This window comes from Artemia sp. Qi Xiang Cuo, chromosome 8 (genome assembly GCF_049724085.1).
Source record: "Artemia sp. Qi Xiang Cuo chromosome 8, ASM4972408v1, whole genome shotgun sequence".
NCBI classification, from domain to species: domain Eukaryota; kingdom Metazoa; phylum Arthropoda; class Branchiopoda; order Anostraca; family Artemiidae; genus Artemia; species Artemia sp. Qi Xiang Cuo.
In genome coordinates, this window is record NC_142801.1 from 71,537,716 (window position 1) to 71,564,789 (window position 27,074).

At 34.6% G+C, this 27,074-nt stretch overlaps 1 long non-coding RNA gene across 1 annotated transcript in view; it reads right to left on the reverse strand.

Moving 5' to 3' along the window:
• Window positions 1-27,074, reverse strand: part of LOC148949769 (uncharacterized) — a 241,024-nt gene that overhangs the window by 165,267 nt on the left and 48,683 nt on the right. The window contains exon 3 of the long non-coding RNA XR_016142099.1: window positions 996-1,151. This is a non-coding gene — a long non-coding RNA (uncharacterized LOC148949769). The remainder of the gene's footprint in view (window positions 1-995; window positions 1,152-27,074) is intronic.

Sequence of the window (27,074 nt, forward strand, 5' to 3'; positions counted from 1 at the left end):
AAAAAAGGACGAAAAGAAAAACTGTTATAAATATTAAGCATGCATTGATGATTGGAATAACAATTTGACATTCCAGTCCATGTCCAAACTTACCTAATTCGGAAGAATCTAGACCAAAGTAATGAACGGTGACCACATGTTAACCATTGCTTAACCATTTAAAAATGCTAACCATTACATGTTAATTATTCACTTATCACCACCATCGTAGAAAAAGGTAATATAGGATTTATCATGGGTATCGTGATAATAACAATAACCAATTTGATGCTCCTAACATACCATATTAAAAAAGAATCTTGTTTCGTAGGAATGAAGATGAAGAGTGGACAACCTTGTGGACATAATCTAAACCGTTTAATAATCATTGCCACTAAAGTAATTTAAAAGTCATCACAATTCTAATGACGATCATAACATTAATTAGTATGTATCAAGTATGTATGTATCAAGTATGTGTAGTATGAAGAATGTATCAAGGAAACTAGTCACGAAACCCGTCAAACGGGTTATTTGCAAGAGACTGCTATAGATAAATTATTGCAAAACCGTGGTTTCTCAATGAGTTACAATATTTAACCGATTGTTTTTTGGGGTTTATGGGGGGATAAGGTACCTAGGTTAGGTTAGGTTATGTATTTAATATATGCTATGCTTTATCTCCCACCCCCTAATGTGCAAATATATAGCCCAAATTTGTTTCTAAACTATTATATATTCATCCTATTTTATTTCATTATCATTAACCAAACTTGACTTCCTCGCGGTGCTCGTATAATGCACCAGTACCCACCAATTTTATGTCTAAGTCCATCTCCAAACTTACGGAGTTCAAAACAATCTGAGCCAAAGAAACGTTAACGAACGATCGTCACACGGTTTACGAGTAACTTACCACCGCCACTGCGGAAAATATTATCAGATATAAAAAGTTATCATGCTATAACTATGATGACAATAAGAATTTTATGTTTCCAATCAATCTCCGAACTTACCTCATTCAAAAATGATCTCCACCGCAAAGACGAGAGAAAGTCAAGAACTCTTCCATATTTTCTCCTCTTTGCAGCCCTTTGATAGTCAAATAAAAGATTCCATCAGCTGAATTGCTCCGTGTTAATGTCTTTCATCGATTATCGCTTAACGAGAACCTAGAAAAAAATAAAATAGGGATTAAGGCTTTCGTCTCTGCTTTATTTGAATGTTTTTCTAATAGTAATTAAGGAAAAGACAACTGGAACGAATTTGTTCTTAGATACATGCTGGAACAATTATTTTGGAGGGGTTCATTAAGCATGAACAAAATATAGCATTTCTTAAAAAGCCTAAGAAAATGTCTGTTTTGGGAAAAATAGGAAAAGCTTTACTTAGAATAAGATAAGATTTTTGTTTCACAAAATGGCTCTCACAAGCTCAGATGGGCAAAATTCGCACTTTAGAGGAAAAACGAACACACAAAAAAAGCAAATATAAAAGTCAGGAAACATTTATCAAAATATCAAAGTGGTTGTAAGAAATGTAAAAAGGATTAAAACTGACAGAATTAAAAAGGAATAAACCAAATAAAAACACAAGGATAATTTGGTCTTGAGACTTAAACCTACAAAACACAACTTGGTTTAGAAAAAAAAACTATAAGAAGAAAGCTCAAAATTCGCAAAATAAACACTTAACAATAGTAAAGTGAAAAAAAGGGGGAAGGAGACTCACTTATTTACCATATCAACTATGTATAGGACGAAAGTTTTTCTATATCATGTGGAAAAAAAATGTGGAAAAAAATGTGGAAAAGAATGTGTAAAAAAAAAATTCCACATTCAGTGGAAATCTTTATTGGGAAAGGAGGGGTTTTTATTGAAGCAGAACAAAAGGAGGGAGGTCGAAGGGGGAAATTGAAGGAAAAGGGAATTTTTCCAGAGATTATGGAGAGCATTGCTGGCGAAATGCAAGGAATTATTATTTTCCTTTCCTTGAGAGTGACCAGATTGGGTCTCCGAAGAAGGTAGATATAAGGAGCTTAAATCTCATTGACGATAATAAAAGATATACGGTACTTGTGCACTATCTGGTACCCACAGCTATACCTGTATCAAGGAAACGAGAGACGAAACCCGCCAGACGAGTATTTGTATTTAATTGCAATATAGAAATGGAATACAAAGCGTGGTTTTCATTGCGTTTGCGATATTTGAACTGTTGTTTTTGGGGTTTAGGGGGGGGGGGGAAGATAGGTATTTAATATATGCTATGCTTTACCCCCCACCCCTTAATATGCAAATATATAGCCCAAATCTGTTTCTAAACTATTATATATTCATCCTATTTTATTATTTTTCCAGAGATTATGGTGGGTATTGCTGGCGAATCGCAAGGAATTATTATTCTCCTTTCCTTGAGTGACCAGATTGGCTCTCCGAAGAAGGAAGATATAATGAGCTTAACCCTCATTGACGATAATAAAAGAATATACGGTACTTGTGCACTATCTGGTTTTCACCGCTATAACTATGTCAAGGAAACAAGAGACAAAACCCGCGAAACGGGTATTTGTAATTAGTTGCAATAGAGAAATGGAATGCAAAGCATGGTTTTCATTGCGTTTGCGATATCTGAACTGTTGTTTTTGGGGGTTTCGCGGGGGGGGGGAGGTAGGTATTTAATATATGCTATGCTTTACCCCCACCCCCCTAATGTGTAAATATATAGCCCAAATTTGTTTCTAAACTATTATATATTCATCCTATTTTATTATATTTCATTAGCATTATCCAAACTTGACTTCTTTTGTGTATAGCGCTGTGTTATATATAATGCATAAGTACTCTAAGTCATATCTAGTGGCGGATACGATTTTATGCACAAGTATACTTCCTTTTCTATTTTTAAACTGATTCTAACATTTTAAATTCAAATAAATTTTAAATGAATTAAATCACACGATATAATTAAATTAAGTCGTGACGCAGGATGAGAGCAGGCTGGTGATGAGCACCATGGTTCGATTTTTTTTTTCTTTGAGTGAATTTACAATCCTCTCCGTTTCTTTTTTAATGTGTATATTTTTGGATTTTATTAGTGTGATTTAATTAGTTGAACCATTACACATAGGTCAGTTGACCTTCTTTTTTTTATTATTCAAACACAAACTATAATATTAGAAATATACAAAATCCTTTTCTAATATATATTTTAAATTCTTCTTCTTTTCTTTCTTTTATCCAGTCAGTTGACCTTCTAGCAGTGGCTGTGGCCCAAAACCCTTCACCTACGTATATGTTAAATTTATAGATTGATGCTTTTAATAGTTATTAAAAGAATATTAAGGGGAGTAATAAAGGAAAGACATCAGGAAGGGATAATTGTTAGAGGCTTTACAAACAATGATTTTGGAATGGACACGTAAAGAATAAAAAAAATCATGAGATCTTTATTGACACGCAGCAAATATTTGTTTGAGGGTAAAAAGAGGTATCATGTTTATAGTTTATCATTTTTATCAGGTTTATCATTTTATAGTGGATTCTCTTCTGATTATGATTTAAAATCTCTTTTTTTCTTTCCTCTACCATCTTTACGTAGCTAATTTTGCCTTTGATTCTTTTCCGTAGTTCCTTTCTGTATATTTTTTAATATTTTTTTATTTTTTCTTAATATTATTTTTTTAATATAATATATTTTTAATATAATTGAATATTATTAATATAGTTTTTAAATTTTATTTTTTTATTTAATAATTTCTTCGTAAATGGAAAAGCAGTGTGGTCTAAGAAATTATTTTATTTAATATTTCTTTCTGCCTTATTTTTGTTTGAATTTTCTGCATCTGTGGCATTCAGTTTTGGACAGCACCTTGTCAGCACCTTGTCATTTTTGCTGAGCCTTGTCAGGTTTGATAAACCCGGTGCACTTGATGAATTTTGATTTAGTTGAAAAATTCACTCGAATGTCACTCGACATTCGCTGAAAATTTCAACTTAATATTCTTAGCTGTTCCTGAAATATTACAGATACGTCATATTGACTGCCTGGATACACACAAAAAAAAATTGATCCAGTTCAACATCCCCAACAACACTCCCCAGATGTTTCAACTTAATACCTTTAGTCGCTCTTGAGATATTGAAGATACGCCATTTTGACAACCTGGGCGCACATTGTGTCCTACGATTATTTTTTTTTTGCGCTTTTATCTTTTATTTCTTTATATACATGTGTGGAGTTCATTTACTCCCTGGAAGATTTAAGTTAGTGCCCTCAGCCATAATGCCTTTCAGGTAGACATAGTACTTTTCACAATGTTTTTTGTACTTGCTTCTTTGATTTTTTTTAAATGCGTGGTGTTCATTAATCAATGCATTATTTTTTCAACTGGTGTCCCTGTTACGTCTGTTTCTTTCATTTCTATTCATTTTGCGCTTGTGTTGCGTTCATTTTTTCAAATTCGTCTTGCCTGTTTGTGAATTTTTGTTTGTATTGATTTTTGGCGAGTGGAACATTTATTTTTTAACTTCCTTTTCAATTTCATCTTCTGATTTATATTTTTTACAAATCTGTTTGTTTTTTTTTCAAACCTCGTTTCTTTTGTTTTACAATTTTGTCTTTGTGCATTTCTGTTTTTTTTTTCCTTTTTTGAACACCACCTTGTCTACTTCTCCTTTGGAATTTTCTTTTTGTGTATATCATTTTATTTTCCTTCGTTTTCTGCATATACGGCACTCATTTATTAATACCCCCTTTTTTCATCAGATTTTATTTGTATATGTTTTTATTATCTTTATTCATTTTTCACTTGATTCGTGTTCAGTTTATCAGAAGCAACTTTCCTTTTTCGTCTTCTGATTTTTATCTTGGGTGTTTCCATTTTATACTTTTATTTGCACGGACGGCGTCAATTTTTTAACATTCCCAGTCACCATTATCTTCTGATTTCCTTTTTGGCATCTCTATTTTTGTCTTTGCTTTGCTATTTTGTATTTGTGGCACTCGGTTTCTGAACTTTACTCATACAAAACAAATACCCATTTGTGATGTTTGTGCAGTTGTGTATTCTTATAAAATTATACTTGAAAATATGTGTAGATACAAAAATTATTTAGGCGTCTTTTGTGTACGAGCATCATCGCTGTAAATGACACATTTTACCGTTTTACTTGCAATTTTTAATTTGAAGCTATATTTCCCTTAGTCAAATTCATAAAGGATATGCCCTTGCAAGCTCACTCAGCCCTTCCAAGCTCGCCAAATTTGCTTTCCCCCCTCAATTGCAATGCTGGGTATTTACGCAACAGATCAAAGGAAAATTTATAATTCTACATATATGTGAAGACTAAAATCCTAAAATATAGGGGAAACTCCCACGGAGCAGTAGCCCTGTATGGGAGTCCTGTATGCTTTAGTGTCCCACAAATGCTCCGTGGTCAAATCAAACAGTTCGTGGTAACGAACTAACGAAGTTAATTGAGTTTTTTTTTTATAATTTCAGCAATATCTAAACACAGGGTAGGGGAATCCAACTTTCCCTTAGACTCTTTTAAGGGAAGCCCCAGAGTATAATCCCCCCTTACCCTCCAAGAAATGATCCTCCACTGCCTTGTACTAAAATATCTTTTGGTGAGAGTCTCTAAAAGCAGGTAAGGTGCATATTTTTCAAAAACAGATATTAGAAGTGACAGTGCTTTCCTTTACGTCATTTAATGTTTGAAAGCGGACTTCCAAAGAAAAATAAACTTTCAAGTTTAAACTCTAAGAGAACATAAACAAGGGTAAAGGACATTATAGAATCTGAACAGGTGCAATTTCAATATAAATTCAGGAAATCAGATAAAATTTGTTTAGATTATGACTGGGAGGTATGCACAAAAGCACCGAGTTTGCTATAAAGCAGTATTAAAAAAGTGTTGTATTTGGCAATGATGTCCTTCTTGGATTCAAAGAAAGTCTCACAGCTATACAAAGCAAGAACGATGAATCGCAACTTCTGAAGCAATATTAAAATTTAAGTGTAAAGGGTGGGGTACTGAGAGGAAAGGCAGACCCCCTCATATTCAGAATAATTTTTGTTCGTTTTAAGACTTAATATCGCTAAAAAAAAAAAAAAATCGAAAATTTAACATTACTTAGAAAGAATTCATAATTAAGCGGCTTTCACAATACATACTTAATTTTCTATTCTAAGTGGTTAAGCTAAGTTGTGCTAAGTATACCCTTTCATAGTTAGACAAATAATTTCACATTATATTGGCGTAAAAGTCGAAAAAACTATCATATTCGTAGTCTGAATTAGCACAATCATCATAAGTTACGTACTTAAAATTTTAAAATGCGGAGTGGAGAATCAAGCTCTGTTCCAGCATTCAAGACTTTTTATGAAAAACTTATTAATTTATTTTCAAATGCCATTAATTTTTCATCAAAAATATTTTTTTTCTACTGGGTTGATTTGCTTCTGAACATTGCATAACTTAGCATAACTTAGCATAACTTAGCTATGCTATTGTGAAAGGTTCTAGAGTACAGTACGAAAGCTCAATTAAAGGGCTTTCCATTAACCTTTCACAGTTAAGCAAGTGCGAACAACATTAGGCAAGCATTACAAAAATCCATAAAACCATATTAATGAGTGTCTAAAATCTTCACAATCATCAAAAGTAAACTATTTAAAAATGAAAAAAGCGGAATAGATACGGAGATTAAGCATGAAAGGTTTTCTTGAAAAATTTATTAACAAATCTTAAAAAATTGTTGATTGTTATTCCATAATTACACTTTTTTGCTACCACGTTGACTTTTACACAACGTAACATAAACTGAAATGAAGTTTTATCAAGAGCTCCAGTCTACTGGAACTGCTTATTTTACGGGCAAAGTTGATCCTGTAAGATTAATTAAATAAATAAAAACAAGTTTTTTTAACTGAAAGTAAGGAGAGACATTAAAACTAAAAAAGGAACAGAAACTATTCCGTATATGAAAGGGGCTGTCCCCTCCTCAACGCCTCGCTCTTTACGCTAAAGTTTTTTATTATTTAAAAAGATAAAGTTGTAAGACAGAGTCAAACTTCAGCGTAAAGAGCAAGGCGGTGAGGAGGGGACAGTCCCTTTCATATACGGAATAATTTCTGTTCGTTTTAAGTTTTAATGTCGCTCCTTACTTTCAGTTAAAAAAAACTTCTGAAAAAAATTTCTGAACGTTTTTTAATTAATGCAGCTTTGATTTTGACTGAATAATTAAAATGAAATTCGCTTATTAATTTTCCATTTTTTGGCTAATTGGCTTTCTCGAAGTTTTGTTCTGACGTAACCTACGAATTAACTTACGTAACGAACTTCTATATTCGTATGTTTTTATTAAGTATATTAGGGAGTTTGCCCCCTAGTCAATACCTCGCCCTTTACGCTATAGTTCGAATTTTGTTCGAGTCACAAACCCCTGAATCACAAAGGCCGTTTAATTAGAATACATAGCTCTTTTGAAAGTACTAAGAAACTTTAGCGTAAAGAGCGAGGTATTGACTAGGGGGTGAACACCCTCATATACGTAATAATTTCTGTTCGTTTTAAGTTTTAATGTTGCTTTTTATTTTCAGTTGAAAAAAACTTGTTTTTTTATTTAATTTCTGATCGTTTTTTAAATAATGCTGGGAATGGCACCCCCTTCATGGGAATATTCCTTCCCCCAGGGAAATATTCTCCATGGACAGATCCTCCCCCGTCAACCCGTCTCTGAAGCCGCCCCCCAAGAGAAAAAAATTAGTCCTGAAAACACCTGTATACTTCCCAATAACCAATACTATATGTAAACAATGGGAAAAGCTTATAACTTGCAGCCCTTAATCCGGAAACTGTGGGGGATTAAGTCATCCTCAAAGACATATTAATTAGATTTTCGACAATGCTGAACAAAATGGCTATCTCAAAATTTTGATTGGGTGACTTCGGGAAAAAAATGAGCGTGGGAGGGGGGCAAGTTGCCCTCCAATTTTTTCGGTCACTTAAAAAGGGCACTAGAACTTTTAATTTCCGTTCGAATATACCCTCTCACGATATTCTAGGACTACTGGATCGATACGATCGCCCCTGTAAAAAAAAAAAAAAAAAAACAAATAAACACGCATCCGTGATCTTTCTTCTGGCATACAATACAAAATACCACATTTTTACAGATAGGAGCTTGAAACTTCTATAGTAGGGTTCTCTGATACGCTGAATCTGATGGTGTCATTTTCGTTAGAGTTCTATGACTTTTAGGGGTTGTTTCCCCCTTTTTTCGAAAATAAGGCAAATTTTTTCAGGCGCTTAACTTTTGATGGGTAAGTCTAAACTGAATAAAACTTATATATTTGAAATCAGCACAAAAATATTATTCTTTTTATGTATTTATTAGTATTAAAACTGCGCATTTTTTAGAGTTTCGGTTACTATTGAGCCGGGTGGCTCCTTACTTACAGTTCGTTACTACGAACTGTTTGATAAACGCAGCGTAAAGTCTTCAGCTAGACTATAATGTGAAGTGTTTTACGGCGTAATGTGAACAACAAAACAAAGTCTTAAGTAACATAAAAGGGCTTAAACGAGTTATTTGCAGTGGCTGCAGTAGTTGGTTCCACTAAAAAGCTGGATACAAAAAGGCGGATACAAAATTTCTTCAATAAGTCCTTTTGGCTTATGACCAATAATGTAACGTTCACATGCGAGTTTAGTTTAAGTTACATATTTAGACGCATGTCTATTAAGATGTCATAATTCATCCAGTTCCCATTCACGTGCAAAATCCTACTCTAATGGTGTTTTCACACGATACTGTCAAACCTTTGAGGCAAGCATAGCTTAAGGATTTACGCTACATTGCGTAATTTTTCGGAGCTAATTTTGTCCGTAATGTACGCAGTGTCAAGTAGACTCTAGCTCTGTATAGAACATTATTTTGTTAAATGGTCAACATAGTAGCAACACAACAGAATTTCTGAATGAGAAATTGACAGATTTTGAAAATAAATTAATAAACTTTTCCTAGAAATCTTGTCACGCCCTCTTTTTATCACAACCTATCCTGCTTAAATAATCATAAGATCATCAACAGAGCTTTATATTCCATCTCCACTTTTGTGATTTAACGAAGCTTGACCACTTAGCATAGAAAATTAAGTGTGTAGTGGCAATGCCGCGTAAGCAAGTGGTGGCTGAACCTACATATTAAGGCATGGAAGTTTAGATGTGCCAGTAAATGCTGCTTAAATTAGTCGATCTTATTCTTAAATTGAAAGGGCACATCCGAGTTGAGAATGATATGGAACTACACACGAAACGTATCTTTATTTCGTACGATAGACGGCTCCATTTTATATTTTTTCGTACGATAGACGGCTCATTTAAACGATGATTGCTCAAAAAATTTAGTAAGATAGTCTTTTTGCTATGTAGTATAATGTTGAAGTATACTAGCAGCTCACAACATAAGAGAGGAAGTAATAAAGCAACAAAAGTAGCAACATAGTAGGAACAAAATATAATTTCTGAATGAGAAATTAATGAATTTTGAAAATAATTTAATAAGCTTTGCCCCGGGAACTTGTCACGCCCTCTTTTTAGCATAAGCCATCCTGCTTCAATAATCATAAAATCAAAAATAGAGCTTGAAACTTCATGTTCACTTTTGGACTTTAACCTGACTTGATGACTTAGCTTAGAAAATAATGGTGTAGTGTGAAAGTCATTTAAGCAAGGGATGGCTAGACATACATGTTTAGACAAGTGCTACTTGATCTGCTAGGGAACTCTGCTTAAGTCAATCGATCCTATTCTTCAAATGGAAGGACGTATCCAAGTTGAGGATGATCTAAAATTACTGAACAATGTATATTAATTTTGTAATATAGACAGACCCATTAAAACGGTGATTGCTTGAAATATTTAGCAACATAGTCTTTTCAAAAAGTTCGTGGTTACGAACACTCCCTTCTTAATACCCAGCTCTTTACGCTAAAGTTTAACTCTTTGTCACAACTCTTTAGACACGACTCGTGAAAGATAAGAGCCGTTTAATTAAAAGAAGACGATTTTTGAAGTAGTAGAAAACTTTAGTGTAAAGAGCGGGGTATTGAGGACGGGGCAGCTCTTTCATATACGGAATAATTTCTGTTCGTTTTAAGTTTTAATATTGCTCCTTACTGAATTCTGTTTTTTATTTAATTGATATGCAGCACAATGTTGATCTGTGCTAGGAACTCACTACATAAGATAGGAAGTAATAGAGCTTTTTGAACTCAAGTGTTGTTATTGTGGATCATAACTTAACCAACTTCCCTGAATCCTCTCTGTAAGCCAATTGACATAGCTTCTAGATAATTGGCTTGCCGATCAAAACAAATAAACCTGAGACTGTCTTAGTCTTGAAAGCTTGTCTAATCTTTAAATGTGTATGTAGTTATTCTGTTTCCCATCATACAAACAAAAACAGATGGGGTAAGTAAAAGAAATGGGAGAAGAGATACAGACTAATTCAAATGAAACCACACAATAAAACGTTATCACAATTTGCCACAGTATTGGTACGTCATATTTACTGCAAAGGAGATAACGAGGTCAGTCATGATTGGGACTTTATCAAGGTCATGCACATTCTCAAATCCCATTTCTCTAAGAAACCTTTTGATGGCTCATTGATGCCCCACTCCTATTATTAACTGGGAAAAGCACAAACTGGATATCGCCTCTAATTTCTAACATACCAATAGGAATTTTACTATTATGTCATCTTCCTGCGTCTTCCTGCGTCCCCCGACAATTTTATTCATGGCGTTCATTTCATGCCTTCTTAATCCATACTTTAAAGCCTTATCTACTTACCTTACTTTTCTCTTATTTTCATACCATATAGCAATCAAAAAGTTCTTGTCGGACACCCCCCCCCCCCTCCCCCCCTCTTTTGTCTACCAAGTCAAACCAACTGCCGAACTAAAAACTGGATAGTGTATGAAAGAAACTGGGCTGATCAGCTACCACAAAGTTTATAAATTCAGGGACTGGAAGCTCAGCTCGGAAGTTTTGGCAACACCGACCTAGCAGGGTGCTAAAAGTAATATCATAGCTCTTTTCTAAAATCATCAGTATTTGACTACTACGTACCCAGATAGGACGAATTTGTCCCTTATGTGCAAGCAATCAAAATCTTGAAATCAGCACATTCTTTTCAAGCTTTTGTTTTTGTAAAATAGTAATTTTCGGCACAATTTTGCTGAGAAAATTGTTCTTTCAGTGCATTTACACTTTTATGGTGGCACAATCACAAACCAAATAAGTTGTACCACCGTTCGACTTCAGAAATCACTTTACATTTAAGTGGGATTGTTCAGTGGCGGATACAAAAGGGGGGGGGGGAAGGGGTGCGCCTCCCTAACGTAGTCTAAAGTAGTGTAATTTACTTAATTAACGCAAGTTTGCGTCAATTAAACTTGCTCCTAACTCAAGTTTATCGGATCAACCTATTTTGCGCCCCCCCCCTAAAAAATGCTGGATCCGCCCCTGGATCTGTTCTGCTAATGCAAAATAACTACAACACAAACTGAGATACCAAGTGTAAATCTCGGTCATAGGCTTTTTTCTCTTGTTTTTTGTATTAGTGTATTTTTTGTATTAAGTGTATTTCTTGTATTATTTTTTGTATTAAGTGTATTTTTTGTATTATTTTTTGTATTAATTAATGTTCGATGAAACACCTCATTGAGATGTTTAACTCCACCCCAATGAGCTATGTCCTCTTTTGGGATAGCTTATTGTTTTCTTTGTTAATATCGAAATTATTGCTATTATTATTATCAATAAGTTAATAGCTTTTTTCTTCCAGCTTATTGGATGAAGAAAGAGAGTGAACAGCAGTATTGACCTCAGGTAGCTTGGGGCCATTAGGAGTTGTTAGCAGTGGTAGCCTTACATTAATTTCGTATTGACGAATGTTTCGTAGGGCAACCGATTAAGGTATTCACCCCCTGCCTTACGAGCTGTGTTTTCTCCACCGCCTGACGTGTTGTGATTATTTATCAATAAATGATTTAGAAAAAAAGCTTGATCTGTATAACAGAAAAAGAAAATATAACAATGCAAGTAAATTCTAAATTTATAGATGCTGTAGCTGCAAAAGGACGCGAATTGCAGCTCTCGATTAAGCCATTTTAAATAGTCTTTGTTTTGGCAATTTCTTATATGGTGAGTAATAATTCCAAGTTAAAGTCCAGAACAGGCACGTAAGATAGTCCTATGCTTATGATCACCCTCCCCCTTAATCTTGTAAGTTTTATAGGTTTTCTTGTAATTCTTAAATTATCTGACCGTTCTCTGGCGGATCACAGTTCTTGAATAAGCCATTTCAAATAGAGTAATGCATTTTTGGAGTTTTTGCATAAGGAATTCTTAATTTGGCTAGTAAGATAGGCAAGCTAAAGTCCAGAACAGGCACGTAACATCAGCATATGCTTATGATCCCCCTCCCTCTTAATATTGTAAATCTTATAGGTAACTCTTATATTATCTGACTGTTCTCTTCTGTTCTGACAAACTGACTGATCTCTTGACTCTCAAATAAATTCGTATGCCTGAAAAATCATGTAAGTCACTAAATACGTATGGCACAATTTTTGTGCAAAAAGTACAAAATTCTGGCTCTTTGTGCATTCGAGGAGAGGAAAAGCAACTTATTTTTGAAAAAATCAGAAGTTCCAAATATTTTAAGATTTAAATAAGGTGTAGGAAAATGGATTGACTCAATCAACGGAGCGCAGTTTTTTCAAGAGAGTTGGTCATACATATCGCTTTTCAAGAAGTTTTATATGACGCTAAGACAACATCGTGAGAAAAAAAAGTAAAATTTCACTGACTGAAAATTTTCGTTCTTTTAATTTTTTTTTTCAGTTTATTTAGTTTTGGTTGGCCCTCTAATGGGTCTTTCATTTTTTTCGGCTTTTGGACAAAACACGTCCAATCTTACTGTAGTCGTTACATGTTTGGCCTGTGTTAATTCTTAAGGCCTTTGCCGCGGAAGTAACATTCGGTGGCACTTTGGCCAGAAACAGCCACAAGTAGGCCTATGGTATTTGAAACTCCAACAATCCTTCATGCAACTTTCTGTAGCAACATGTCTATTGCGACACAATCTAGGAAACGACATTATAAATTAAACAAAATAAAAAATTAAATATAAATAATATTTTGTTTGGCTTTTGATGTGTGGAACAGAGATGGGACTTTGGCACGGTGGCACTTTGGCCAGAAACAGCCACAAGTAGGCCTATGGTACTTGAAATTCCAATAATCCTTCATGCAACTTTCTGTAGCAACATGTCTATTGCGACACAATCTAGGAAACGACTTTATAAATTAAACAAAATAAAAAATTAAATATAATTAATATTTTGTTTGGCTTTTGATGTGTGGAACAGAGGCGGGACTTTGGCACGGTGGCACGGTGGCCAGAAACAGAGGTGGAACAGAGGTGGGTTCTAAAATTTGTCGAAAGTATTTTGGTTTATACTTATGTAGGGGAAATTATGCAATAATATGTGATAATGATTATGTTTGCCTCGCCAAAAATAGATATAGAAAAAGCTACAGCTTGATTTAGTTACATAGGTCAAAAAGGTTGTTCAATTTACTCACGTCCGTAGAAGTTATTTAAAGGAAAAACAATAATGGCAAATTAAAATGTCAGCCAATGTGGCACCATCTTTGCCAATTAATTTTGTATGTACTAGCCAAAACTTGTTAGATCTTAAAGTGCCGTTGGGATTACACTTCTTAATGATTTTCAGAGAATGCCAATAGCTGTCTGTCACAAGTTCGAATAAAAACTAAATAGCTGAAATTTTGTAATTAGTTAAATAAGTTAACACATCAATTGAAATTGATGCCATAAAACTTGCATGTGGTATGAATGGCATCTTTCATGTGCTTTCAAACAGTTCGTGGTAACGAACTGTAAGTAAGGAGCGACCCGGCTCAATAGTAACTGAAACTCTAAAAACCAGAATTTTGATACCCATAGATAAATAAATATAATCAGATTTTTACGCTGATTTCAAATATGTAAGTTTCACTAAGTTTAGTTTTACCCATCAAAAGTTAGGCGCATGAGAAAAATTGCCTTATTTTCGAAAAAGGGGGAAACAAACCCCAAAAGTCATAGAACTTTAATGAAAACCAAACTATCGGATTCAGCGTATTAGAAAACTGTACTGCGGAAGTTTCAAGGTCCTATCTGCAAAAATGTGGAATTTTCTATTTTTTGTCAGAAGAAAGATCACGGATGCGTGTTTTTTTTTCCAGGAGTGATCGTATCGATCCAGTAGTACTAGAATATCGTAAAAGGGCTCATTTGAACGGAAATTAAAAATTCTAGTGCCCTTTTTAAGTGACCAAAAAATTGGAGGGCAACTTGGCCCCCTCCAACGCTCATTTTTTCCCCCAAAGTCACCCCATCAAAATTTTGAGATATCCATTTTGCTCAGCATAGTCGAAAATTTAATAAATATGTCTGAGGTTGACTGAATCCCCCACATTTCCCAGGGGAAGGGCTGCAAGTTATGAACTTTGCCCATTGTTTACATATAGTATTGGTTAATGGGAAGTATAAGGACGTTTCAGGAGGGATTTTTTTCTGATGGGGGAGGGGGGGGGGTGTGGGAGGAGGGGCTTACGGGGGAGGATCCTTCCATGGAGGATGTTTCCTTGGGGGAAGGGATATTTCTGTGAAGGGGGTGCCGGATTTTCCAATATTATTTAGAAAACGATCAGAAATTGAATAAGAAAAACTATTTTTTCAACTGAAAGTAAGGAACGACATTAAAACTTAAAACGATCAAAAATTATAACGTATATGAGGGGGTCCGCCCCCTAGTCGATACCTCGCCCTTTTTGCTACAGTTTTTTTTAGTATTTTCAAAAGAGCTATCTATTCTAATTAACCGGCCTTTGTGATTCAGGGGTTTCTGATTCAAACAAAATTCGAACACTAGCGTAAAGAGCAAGGTTTCGACTAGGGGGCAAAATCCCCATTATACGTCATAAAGTATACGAATATAGAAGTTCGTTACGTAAGTTAATTCGTAAGTTACGTCAGAACAAATTTCGAGGAAGCCATTTAGCCAAAAAAGTTAAATTAATATACACATTTTGTTTTAATTATCCATGTACGGTGAGCCAAAATCAAAGCTGTATTAATTCAAAAACGTTCAGAAATTAAATAAAAAACAAGTTTTTTAACTGAAAGTAAGGAGCGACATTAAAAAATAAAACGAACAGAAATTATTATGCATATGAAAGGGGCTGTCCCCTCCTCAACACCTCGCTCTTTACACTAAAGTTTGAATCTGTCACACAACTTTATTTTTTAAAACAATAAAAAACTTTGGCGTAAAGAGCGAGGTATTGAAGAGGGGACATGCCCTTTCATATACGGAATAATTTCTGTTCGTTTTAAGTTTTAATTTCGCTCCTTACTTTCAGTTAAAAAACTTGTTTTTTTTTATTTAATTCGTAAAAAAGTGAGTGGACATGGCTAGGCCGGAACTTATCAGTGTTGTCAACGCTTTGAAATAAACTGTACCAGTTTTCCGATTAAAATTGTACCGCAAGAAGGTAAATTGTACCATCAGAACAATAGGTTAAAAATTTACCATAACAATAAGATAATTTTCAATAATTTAAAATTTAGAACAGATATTTGAGTCAAAAAGGAGCAAGTAAAACAAAGATGTACCGGGAAATCTGATTGTACCAACAAATTTCCAAATGTACTGCACTGAGCCAGGACCTCTAAATTGTATCAAAAAAGATACATTTGTACCGCCTTGGCAACGCTGGTACTTATCCGTTAGTCAGTACACGCTCGAGAATTTGGATCTACAGGTACGGGGTTGAGACAACCAAGACGCTTGGAAGATAGAAAGGATATATATAATTTGGGCTGTATATTTGCACATTGGAGGGGGCGGGGGTCAATTATAACGGGATTGCATGTAAAATGTAACTTAACCTAACCAAAATACCAACTATTTATTAAAATATAGCTATAATGTAGTTTTTCACTGAGCCGAAGCTAATTGTCTCCGTATACAAACACAGCAATAAACTCGAGTGTGTACTGGTTAACAGATAAGTACCGCTAGACCAAATAAATTATAAAAAAGTATATTATGATTTAATTAGGCACCATAGAAAAAGGCAGAGGGCTTCATGACCTCCTGCCCTAAAATATTAATATTTTAACAAGTGTTATCATGAAATACAATATTTGTCTTGAATAATGTTTTAAATAATTTTTAGCCCCAACTACCCTCCAAGGGTGCTCCTTTCAAAATAAATTATTGAACTTTTACTTGATTTTAATATAACTGATTATGAACACCTTCTTAGATCTAAACATGGAAAGCTGACAAGCAGTTTACCAAGATGTCACAATACGATTCCATGCATCATAAGTCCACCAATTATTAGCCAACTATTTACCTATATGACAATTATATAATTGCTTTGAATGCTAGTAATTAGTTAAGGGCACATAACTGGTACATAATATTATTGGCGCCATGAATCTGATTTTGAAGAAAGAAACTAATAATAACATATCCTGAATAAACGACCATATGTGTACTAAACAAACGTTTACTGGATAAACGTTCAGCTTAAAAACTGAAACTTTTATTCAGAGAATTTATCTGTAATGAAAAAACTTTCAGTTTAAAAAACTGAAATGTTTATTTCGCCAACTTATCTATACTGAATAAAAGTTCAGTAAAAAACAACTGAAACGTTTATTCAACGAACTTATCTATATTGAAAAAACGTTCAGTTTAAAAAAAAACTGAAACGTTTATTCAGCAAACTTATCTATACTGAAAAAAAACGTTGAGTTTAATAAAACCGAAACGTTTATTCAGCGAACTTATCTATACTGAATAAAGGTTCAGCCGTTCACTGAATAAACGGCTGAACTACTCAAGCTAGAAACGTGAACTATTGGAAAATAATTCTGAAATCAGCGGCATTTCTGGAACTATTAAGACAACTCTACTGGAAAATAAAATCAGAATATAAAAATCAGAAAATGAATAAAATCAGAAAATGAAATCGTCTTCAAATGACGTCGTGCGATGACTGTTCACCACTTAAGAGAGGCAAGGGCCTATTCGCAAAACCCAACTGCCAGAGTCAGGGCCGTAAAAAAGAATTTTTTTTTCGGAGGGTGTCTTGCACAACGGGTTTTTTTTTGGGGGGGGGGGGTTAAACAAAAAAAACACTAAAAAACGCATAAAAAACTTACTTATATCCATTTTTATTTACGTTTTGACGAGTCAGACAGAAATTTCGGGGGGGGGGGGGGTTCAAACCCCCTAACCTCGCTGGATACGGCCTTGGCCAGAGTTATAGTTATTTCACACTAACCCGTAGAACCTTTCAAACAGTTCGTAGTAACGAACTGTAAGTAAGGAGCGACCCGGCTCAATGGTAACCGAAACTCTAAAAAACGGAATTTTGGTACCAATAGGTACATCAAAAGAATTAGATTTTAATTCTGATTTCAAAAATATAAGTGTCATCAAGTTTAATCTTACCCATCAAAAGTTACGCGCCTGAGAAAATTTGGCTGATTTTCAAAAAAAGGGGGAAAGACCCTCTAAAAATTATAGAACCTTAAGGAAAATCACACCATCATATTCAGCGTATCAGATAACCCTACTGTAGAGGTTTCAAGCTCCTATCTACAAAAATGTGGAATTTTGGATTTTTTGCCAGAAGAAACATCACGGGTGCGTGTTTATTTATTTGTTTTTTTTTTCCCCAGGGGTAATCGTATTGACCCAATGGTCCTAGAATATCGTAAAAGGGCTCATTGGAACGGAAATTAAAAGTTCTAATGCCCTTTATAAGTGACCAAAAAAATGGAGGGCAACTAGGCCCCCTCCCACGCTCATTTTTTTCTCAAAGTCACTCAATTAAAATTTTGAGATAGCCATTGTGTTTAGCATTGTCGAAAACCTAATAAATATGTCTTTTAAGATGACTTAATCCCCCACAGTTCCCAGGGAAAGGGCTGCAAGTTATGAACTTTGCCCATTGCTTACATATTGTATTGGCTATTGGGAAGTATACAGACATTTTCAGGAAGAATTTTTTTCCTGGTGGGGGGGGGGGGGGGGGCGGGGGGCGGGAGGAGGGGTTACTCGGGAGAATATTTCCGTGGAGGAGGTTTCTTTGAGGTAAGGAACATTTCTATGAAGGGTGCACCAGATTTCCAAGCATTATTTAAAAAACGATCAGAAATTAAATTAAAAAAAAACAAGTTTTTTTCAACTGAAAGTAAGAAGCAACATTAGAACTTAAAACGAACAGAAATTATTGCGTATATGAGGGGGTTCTCCCCCAAGTTTAAACTTCGCTCTTTACGCTACAGTTTTTTTTAGTGCTTTCAAAAGAGCTATCTATTCAAATTAAACGGCCTTTGTGATTCAGGGGTTTGTGAATTAAATATTTTTTTACTTTTAACGTAATTTGCGTTTTATTGAATACGTAGAGAACCCACAACTATATTTAATGAAATAAACGTAATAAAAAAAAACAATAAAAAAAAAAAAACAATCCATGTGGCTCAAAATTACTCGAATATTTTAGAAAAAGAACATTTATTTAAAAAAATGTATCAAAAGAATGGGCTCATAATGCCCATTATATATAAAAATATTATATTATAAAAATAATATAATACATGATGAACAAGGAGGTTTCAGAACAGGGTACGGGACGGTAGATACAATATTTATTTTAAGGGCACTAATTGATAAATACGGAAAGGGAAAAACTTGTCTTTATGTGGGTTTTCTTGACCTCCACAAGGCGTTCAACCGTGTCGACAGACAGCTATTAAAGGATGCCCTGTTTAGAATTGGCCTCCCTCATTTGTTTGTGAGGTTCATAGTGAGTATGTATATTTGTGTGAGTAGAATCCTGTTTGTTGGTAACAGGTTTTCTAGGTTTTTTAATATTAAGCTGGGTGTAAAACAAGGCAGCACTCTTTCTCCTAAATTGTTTAAAATTTTTATAAATGATGTTGTTGATTATCTAGAGAATAGATGGGCTCCGAATGTTAGTCTAGGGACCCATAAACTATCACTACTATTATTTGCAGATGATATTGCCTTGGTGGCTAGCACACCGCAAGATCTGCAGACGCTTTAGTCTTATAGATGATTATTTGCAGATGAAAAAACTAAGGCTGAATGTTGAAAAGAGTGAAGTTGTTATTTTAAAAAAAAAGGAAAACAAGTGGCGAAGATAATTATAAATTTAAATTTAATAATGAGGAACTTAAAGTAAGTAAAAGAATAAAATATTTAGGATTTGTTTTATCGGAAAATGGAAGTTTAAAGAGTCATGTTGATGAACTAATTAATAGAGGTAAAGTGGCCATGTCTGCAATTTTCAGAAATCCGACGATAATGGGAATTTAAAACCTAAAAATGCACAAAAGAATATTTAATACAAAAATTTTACCAGTATTAGAGTATGGAGCGGAGATTTGGGGCGGAGAAGCGGCACAGAAGTTGGAGTCCCTCCAGCTCCAGTATTATAAAAGACTATTTGGATTACATCAGACAACTCATTCACAGGTTCTGAAAGGTGATATGGGCCTGTTTTCGTTAAAACTACGTAGGTCTATTTTGATGCTTAGATTTTGGTTGAAGATCATTAGGTCCAATGAAGACAGACTAGTAAGTGATGCTTATTATCAGATGTTGAGCTATGATTCGAAAAGGTCGTGGCCATCCCAAATTAGGTCATTACTAGAAAGTGTGGGAATGGCTTACTTATGGAATGACGGTCTTGGTTCCCCTGATCTACCAACAAATTTAGTAAGCCAGGTATGATTTATCTTAGAGGGTCAAGAAATTCAGTATTGGCAAGGGCTGGTTTTAAATTCTGCTACATTGAATCATTATAATCAGGTTAAACCTAGTTTTGGAGAGGAACTTTATTTTAAATTCAATTTACCGGCTATGATTTTATGTCGATGGATTCAGCTTAGGGCGAATCGCCTTCCAATCCAGAGTAGACAAATGGTGTTCGACAGAGGGATAGTACATCCTGATGGTCGGTATGTGTGTCCTCTTTGTAGGGATGAGGACGAAGATTTGGACCATTTTCTCAGAAAGTGCCCGGTGCTCTCTGATTTAAGGGAAAATTACTTACATGGGATTGTTTTGCTGCTTCCAAATATCTTACAAAGTAGTAATCCAACCACAATATTTCGTATTGGTGCGTACATAGAGAAGGAATTAAAAAGAAGGAAATGTTTTTACAATTAATTATTATTAATTATATGGAATTAAAGTTTTTTTTTTTTTTTTTTTTTGTATTTTAAAAGAAGGTTTTTTTCGGTATGTATTGATGTTAATTTGTGTTTGTAATTTGGTGTGTTGTAATTTTTCTATTTTCATATTTTTTGTGTGTATATGGCTCTTGGGCTTTTTGAAATACACGATCTATCTATCTATCTATCTAATGCTGATTCTAAATATATGAATTTTATTAAGTTTAGTATTACTCATCAAAGGCAACGATCCTCAGAAAACTCACCCGATATTTTAAAGAGGGGGGGATACACCGCCTAAAAGTGAAAAGATTTTAACGAAAATCACACAGTCAGATTTAGCGGTTCAGAAAACCTTATAACATAGGTTTCAATCTCATATTTGCAAAAAACTGCAACTTTGTATTTTTTGCCAGAAGAAAAATATACGAATATAGAAGTTCGCTACGTAAGTTAATTTGTAAATTACATCAGAACCAAATTTAGAGACAGCCATGTACCAAAAGAAAAGTAAAATTTTTATGCAAATTTTGTTTACTTATTCAATGACAGCGAGCCAAAATAAAAGCTGCATTAACTAAAAAACAATCAGAAATTAAATAAAAAAACAAGTTTTTTAAACTGAAAGTGAGGAGCGACATTAAAACTTAAAACGAACAGAAATTATTCTGTATCTGAAAGGGGCTGTCCCCTCCTCAACGCCTCGCTCTTTACGCTAAAGTTTGACTCTTTCTCACAACTCTATTTTTTAAAACAATAAAAAACTTTAGCGTAAGGAGCGAGGCGTTGAGGAGGGGACAGCCCCTTTCAGATACGGAATAATTTCTGTTCGTTTTAAGTTTTAATGTCGCTCCTTACTTTCAGTTTAAAAAACTTGTTTTTTTTATTTAATCACTGTTAAGGTTTTACGTTATGTTATCCTATCTAATGAGGCATGATTTTGACCGTAACGCAGGCACTGCTAAGTAGAATAAGTAGGCCCTTTCTACTTTCTAAGTAGAAAGTAGGTCCTTCTCTGTTTGGAACTTAATTTTAAGCAAGTTTATGTTACATTATGGAACAGTAAATATAGCAAAAAAAAATTGAAGAAATAAAGACGGAAAGACGGGATTTTTTTTTTTTTTTTTTTTTTTTTTTCTTAGGCCAACGAAAGCACTGGACAAAAAAAAATTAATATTTCAGGAGGAAAACCGCCTCTCTTCTTCGGCACTATCCGATAAATTAGAAGTAAATGTCAAAAATGTGGACAAGACAACTCGCATAAAACCAAACAACGCGGAAAGCCAACAGAAAAAAACAAACAAACTAAAATTGGAGAAGTAAAATCCAAAAGCCAAACAACACAGACAAAAACAGCGGAACTTTATTTCTTCAAATTTGTTTTGCCATGACAGGCTTATGTGGTCTACAAAATTACTTTCAATATAGCGGCATCAAAATTAGATTTCTGGATGAGAAGTTACCATATTTTGAAAATAAATTAACAAACTTTTCCAAGAAAGCATTTCACGCTTGATCAGAGCTTAAATCTTCATCTCCATTCCATATCTTTTTATTTTTGAATAGTTTGCTGATAAACAAATAAACGTTCAAATGGGGATAAGTCCAAGTATTACACAGTGAAAATTTTCCAGAAAATTTCCTGAAAATTTCCAGAGTTTTGTTTCTGTTTCAACTGTCTAATAAATGGACTTGAACGTTTTTTGATAATAATGATGATTATTTTAGACGATGAATATGATGGTATTATGGATTTTCACTTTGGCCTATTTCGAAAGGACTTGTTTAAGCGTCAAAGGTTATATTTAATGTTACGTAACTCAACTACTTACGCAGTGTGAAGGCAGCTTCACTGACCATATTAAGTAATTCACCTTTTTGGTTTGGAACATCCTTTTTGCAAACCAAAAAGGTGGCAACGTCATATCTTTGGCACGTTATACATAAATCCAACTTAGTATTTAAAACACTTTTATATGTTAAAAGTTCTTATAATTTAAAATAGTTTTTTTCGTCCTGTAACTCAATGTTTACACATTTCTTGTATGATTGGGTTATAAATAAATAAATAATAAAAAACGCCTAGATTTAGATAGGATTCCTGGATACTTTTCTATCAAACAGTTCCTGGTAACGATCTGTAAGTAAGGAGCGACCCGGCTCAATAGTAACCGAAACTCTAAAAAATAGAATTTCGATACCAATAAAAGAATTGAATTTTTATGCAGATTTCAAGTATATAAATTTAATCAAGTTTGGTCGAACCCATCAAACTTTACGATCCCGAAAGTATATGCTTCATTTTCGAAAAAAGGGGGAAACACCCCCTAAAAGTGATAGAATCTTATACCATCGGATTCAGCGTATCAGAATACCGTACTGTAGACGTTTCAAGTTCCTATATGCAAAAATGTGGAATTTTGTATTTTTCGCCAGAAGAAAGATCACGGATGCGTGTTTTTTTTTTTTCCCCGCAGGGGTGATCGTATCGATCCAGTGGTCCTAGAATCGTGAGAGGACTCATTTGAACGGTAATTAAAAGTTCTAGTGCCCTTTTTAAGTGACCAAAAAAATTGCAGGGCAACTATGCCCCCTCCCACGCTCATTTTTTTCTCAAAGCCACCTGATAAAACTTTTAAGATAGCCATTTTGTTCCACATAGTCGAAAATCTACTAACTATGTCTTTGACGATGACTTAATCCCCCAAAGCCCCCGGGGGAAGGGCTGCAAGTCATGAACTTTGTCCATTGTTTACATATAGTATTGTGTATTGGGAAGTATATAGACGTTTTCTGGAGGGATTTTTTCTAGTGGGGAGGGGGGGGGGGGTGAAGAGATTACGCTGGAGGATCTTTCTATGGAGGATTTTTTCATGGGGGAAGGGATATTTCTGTGAAAGGGGCGCCGGATTTCCTAGCATTATTTAAAAAACGATCAGAAATTAAATAAAAAAACGAGTTCTTTCAACTGAAAGTAAGGAGCAACATTAAAACTTAAAACGAACAAAAATTATTACGTATATGAGGGGGTTGCCTCCTAGTCAATACCTCGCTCTTTACGCTAAACTTTTTTTTTAGTACTTTCAAAAGAGCTATGTATTCTAATTAAACGGCCTTTGTGAAACAAGGGTCATTCTTAAAGAATTGGAACAAAATTCAAACTTTAGCGTAAAGAGCGATGTATTGACTAGGGAGCAAACCCCCTCATATACGTGATACTTTCTGTTCGTTTTAAGTTTTAATGTTGCTCCTTACTTTCAGTTGAAAAATCTTGTTTTTTTTTATGTAATTATCTGTAAAACACGAGCGATATTGTATAGCGGACATGGTAAAAGAAACTAGTCAAGCAGGTTCTTTCAACGGAGAATTCCTATGCCGAGCATTTCCATTAGTGGTTTCTCACTCCGTTTACAATATTTAAACTTTAGTTTTTTGGGGTTGAAGGGGCAAAAAAAGGAATCTAGGTTAGGTTAGGTTGGGTTAGGCTACATATTTGATACATGCTATGTTTTATCCCCCATCCCCCTGATGTGCTAAACTTCACTTCTCGTGTGTTTTACAGATAATAGAACAGTACCCAATATTTAAACTTTATATTTTGGGGGTTGAAGGGGCAAAAAAAAGGTATCTAGGTTAGGTTAAGTTCAGGTCGCGTATTTTACAGATAAAAGAACAGTACCGATTCTTGAGGCAAGATGCTATGCCATTAAGTTTTGTCTTAGTTTCTGTGTCTGATTTTCGATTTATCATTAGAAGTGATTATTCCCCCATCCTTTGTGTCTGAAAATGAAAGAGGCAGTCAATGCCAAGATTTTGAATAATGGAAAACTATTGATCCAAGAAAATCCCATAAAATCTAACCAAACTATATCTCATTCCATTATTTAATTGTATAATATCTTTCTGAATATTCATCAGTGTCCTAAATGACTACTGATTGCAATAGATAAAACTAGAAAATTCGAAAATTGATGATTGCACCCAAAAGTTATTTTCGATCGGCAAAAAAAATTTGTCGACCGCCAAAAATTATTTTTGATCGTCAAAAAATTGAAAGCGCAAATTATTCGTAGTAGCTTACCAATGGACCAAGCTTTGCTCGGTGAAAACAAATACGTTTTTTATAATCTTTTCGCAAAACAACTTTCATTATTTTTTTCAGCAAGTAAAATCGTTAGAATATTGGATATCTGGGTGTTTGTGACTTCATTGATATGAAATGTATTTTTTTCCAAATTAATTAAGGCCCTATACGGATTTTCCCAAAGTTGTAACCTATCTAGGTCATGTTTTCACACCAGAATATGAACACTTATCTTATTACCAACAATCTAATTAAAGGACAAATATTCACCGAGCGATGGTCAGTCTCCTGGTAAGCAAATTATTGTTGCAATTTTTCTGCCTCAACGTGTACCATTTAATGCGAAGCGACTAAGAATCTGAGACTCAATTCAAAGTTGTAAAACGGGAATATCTTTCCCCAAAATCTCGGAATCAACTCATCAGCCAACAAACAAATTGCATCTTGAAACTTCTCCCATATCCTCCTGCTTATGCTCGAGGCTTACAACCTTTAGGGATCTCTAATTTCAGTCAGCAAATGACTTTTGAATAATATTAAGGGCTGTGGGAGTAAGAATTTTCTGCACGATACCTTAAACTGGGTATCCTTTTTCAGACCACACTGCCTTTCTATGACGAACAAATGGGGATAAGTCCATTTATTTAGACAATGAAAACAGGCACAAAAGTCTAGATATTTCGATCAAATATACAGTGATCTTCATCAGTAGAAATACTAAAGCATTAAAATTAAAACTAACGTATTTATACAAAACACATTTATTAACTTTCGGTTCATTCACTAGATTCTTTTTTGAAAGAGTTCAATAAACAGGGTTCATTCAAAGTCTTGAGATGTAAATTTTTTTCTTTAATCTTACCTAAATTTAAAATGAATTTCCAAGGAAGGTGGCAAAATTTTCTCTGTCTTCCAATTGCAAAAGAAATGTTGAATTTATAGTTGTATACTGGATTGGTCTCATCTATCCATGTATTCGACGCATTTTCGACGTGATATCTTAAACTAGGTATCCTTTTCCCAGAGCACACTGCCGTTCTATGACGAAAAAACAACACGTGTAAGGTAAAACAGTGGCACGAAGAAGCTCCACTATTTTACTGGCTTAATCCTTTTTTACCCAGTATAAAAGAGCTAATGGAAATATATGATGTAAAATCAATGAAAGAAGACCATTCTCAATCGGTAAAAAAAAAAAAAAAAATTAAGCAGCCTAATTTTAATAGCAATATCAGTTAAATCCCTCAGTAAAAATGCCCAGCTAGTCGGTAAAACCCACTGCCCCTCCTCCTCTAATCAAAGTTTTGGCGTGTGACGTCTCTGTTGATAACGCCCCTCCAAGCATGAAAAATCACTCCAACTTACGAATTTTTTGGTTGCTCAATTGTTAACAACTATATAAAAGTTATTTTCTATAAAATATCCCCGTACCTTTCTGCAAAAAAGATAAATACTTTGACCTGCCCATCCCTCTGAACCAAAACCTAGACCTGGTCCTGACTGTAACTGAGACGATTTGTAGTTTAGCTTTTTCGTCTTCTGATTAGAAAGAATCTTCCAAGCTACATCACCGATTGTTATTTCCTTAATTATTTGTTGGTCACTTCTAAAATATAGCAAATTCAAGTCACCGAGTACTTTGACTTGAATACTTTGATGTGTCGATATCTGTCAGGGACCCCGGTTTAGATACTTACACTTCTAAACCATTTGATTAGGTGAAAGGGGTGGAGTAAAACTCCGCTAATATCCAACAATGAGTAAGTAAACCTGCTAGGCATACAAAGTTACATAATAAAATAGAGGCGTTCCAATATAGAGGAAAATAGGAAAAAGGGAGGAAAAAGAGGAAAATAGGCTTCGACTAGTAACAAGGTTTAAAAATGTTCGCCAGGAGTATAAACGCCTTTTAAAACAGAAGAAGAGACTGGCTATTCAAAAAGGTAAGGAGGAGCTGATCCAGTTTTATGAAAAGAGTGATATGCGGTCTTTCTGGAGAAAGATAAAAAAAAGGGACCTCCATAGCTCCGCCAAAAGTACCTGACCCGAAAACATGGCCTACATGCTACAAGTGCACGGTTAATGAAGACTATTCGTGTGACTGCTGGTTCAGCGAGGAGTTATCAAACACAAAGACTGAGATAAGTCTCCCACTGAAAGAACACGTTCATAATCTGATAAAACCCGCATCAGAAGAAGGAACCGAAGAATGCATAAGCGCCATGGAAGGTGGATCAGCACCTGGTAGCGATGTAGTCCCAACAAAGATCCTGAAACAATTCCAACTTTTATTTATGCCCATCTTCTTGGCTATCTTCAACTCAGTTCTGGCTTCTGGAGAATGGCCCTCGCCGTGGAAAACATCTGTGATTTTGCCGTTATTCAAAAAGGGAGACCCAGCGGATCACAGTAATTATCGACCGATATCTTTAGTACCTAGTCTTAGCAAAATATTAGAAAGAATACTAGATGCTAGATTAGCTCATTGGTTAGAAAAATATAGGATTTTGAAGGAGGAGCAGGCAGAATTTCGAGATGGATATAATGCTATTGATAGGGTCTGAGTCCTACAGGCGCTTGTAGAGAAATATGCAAAATGGAAGAATAGCTTGTACGTTGCATTTTTAGTTCTAGAAAA